We start from the raw sequence: 2,129 nt of genomic DNA, 5'->3' as shown, positions 1-2,129 counted from the left end.
GAACTTCCCAGAAACTCCTCAGGGGACCTCCGTCTTTATTCTGGAAATACAACGCAAATGCATCAGGATTAAGGAAGAGATCAGAGCTTTGGCTTCAAAGCCTGTCACTTTACGTGTGTAAAAAGTGTCCTGAAAAGACTGGAAACGAATCTCCACCGTATGCGCAAAACATTCGGATGTGCTAATTAAGTGTTACATCTGAAAAGAATGAGACTGCTCCTTGGTGTTTAAAATTAAATGTTGTAGGGGCGCCTGGGTGGCACAGTCGGTTAAGCCTCCAACTTCAGCCAGGTCACGATCTCGCGGTCTGTGAGTTCGAGCCCCGCGTCGGGCTCTGGGCTGATGGCTCGGAGCCTGGAGCCTGTTTCCGATTCTGTGTCTCCCTCTCTCTCTGCCCCTCCCCCGTTCATGCTCTGTCTCTCTCTGTCCCAAAAATAAAATTAAATGTTGTAAATTTAATTAAACAAAAATTAAATTAAATTATTAAATTAAATTAAATGAGGGGGCACCTTCTTGGCTCCGTTGGGGGAGCACACAACTCTTGATCTTGGGGGTTGTAAGTTTGAGCCCCACACTGGCTGTAGAGATTCCTTAAAAACAAAATCTTTTTAATTTTTTTTTAAAAATTAAGTTAAATGAAGTTAAATGACGTGGACCACCTTCCGCTGCCTCTGCCTGCGGTGCGATGCCCAGATCCAAGCACGACAAGAAAGCTTCCTTCACCAAAACTGCCAAGAAAGGCTTAGAACTGAACTAGAACCTGACAGGAGAGCTTTGGAAATGTATGGACATGTACCAGTACCTTTTCAGCGTCTCCGTGGCTGGTCTCCAGGGATCCAGCCAGCGGAAGGATATCCAGAATTCCAGGCAACATAGCCAGACGTGCTTTGGCAAAAACACAAGTGAAGATGGCTGCCTTGGTACGAAGGCCATCTGACCAGTACAAAGACACCCTGCGTCAGGTCAGCCAGAGGTTCAGGGGTGACATCTGTCTCCTTTTCACCTACCGCAGGACGAGGTGAAAGTGGTTCAGGAGACACAGGGAAATGGACTTCGCCAGAGCTGGAAGCAAAGCAACTTTCACCGTGACCCTGGACCCCGTGGAGGGGTGGGAGGGTGGCTGAAGCAAGCCCCTCCCCCCCCCCCCCCCATGGAGCCACAGAGGAGGCAACTGGGCCTGTCCAAGGTGTGCCAGGAGGGCGACGTGCTGACCCCAGAGCAGGCCCGCGTGCTGAAGCTTTTTGAGTGTGAGATGGCTGAATTCAAGGTAACCATCAAATACACGTAGGATGTGCAGTCCAGGAGGTTCCAGCGGACGGGAGAGGACTTGGCTGAGAGCGCGTCCCAGCTGGCAGGAGAATCAGAAGAATCAGAGGGGGTAAGACTATGGCTGACAGGTGCTTGAGGCCGGGACGCAGGGAACCACTGCCCCGCTGGGGGAGCAGCTGTCTCACTGTTTATTTTGCTGTGAATGCAGACAAAGGAGGGTGAGGGACAGATTGTTATTCTACAAGAAATAAAAGTGCAGGGTGGCTCCCTTTGGACAGCAAAGAGGACTTAGAATAAAGGCCTTGGCTTTGGGCTTTTGTTTGGATTCCCAAGATTCCCCTCTGTGTACTTGGAGCCAGCTTCCAGCACTGGGCTCCTGCGTGGTGGCCGGGGACGTGACGGTCATCACTTCTCTACCTGGGCCCTCCACGCTGCCACCCTACTGGAAAAGAGGGTTTGCGTTTGCCCAGAAATACAGGAACCCTGGCTGCCCCCTCTACCCCTTGCTTTCTCTCCCTCCTCCCCACACTCCTTACCATCCCCCCCTTCTTCCCTCCCAAGCCAGGGCCAAGAGTCTTTTTTTTTTTTTTTTTTTTTTTAATGTTTACTTATGTATTTTGAGAAAGAGAGAAATGTGAGCAGAGGAGGGCCGGAGGGAGAGGGAGACAGAATCCCAAGCAGACACCATGCTCAGTGCAGAGCCTGACACGGGGCTGTATCCCACAGCCATGAGCTCATGACCTGAGCCGAAATCAAGAGTCGGATGCTGGGACACCTGGGTGGCTCAGTCGGTTAAGCATCCGACTTTGGCTCAGGTCAGGATCTCACGGTTCATGAGTTCAAGCCCCATGTTGGGCTCT

General features: G+C 51.3%; 1 pseudogene; it reads left to right on the top strand.

The window, feature by feature from the left end:
- The first annotated feature begins 685 nt into the window (after window positions 1–685).
- Window positions 686–1,405, top strand: LOC122492258 (annotated as a pseudogene).
- Window positions 1,406–2,129: the final 724 nt, after the last annotated feature.

This window comes from Prionailurus bengalensis, chromosome C2 (genome assembly GCF_016509475.1).
Source record: "Prionailurus bengalensis isolate Pbe53 chromosome C2, Fcat_Pben_1.1_paternal_pri, whole genome shotgun sequence".
Classification (NCBI taxonomy): domain Eukaryota; kingdom Metazoa; phylum Chordata; class Mammalia; order Carnivora; family Felidae; genus Prionailurus; species Prionailurus bengalensis.
This window is presented reverse-complemented; position numbering and strand designations above follow the sequence as displayed.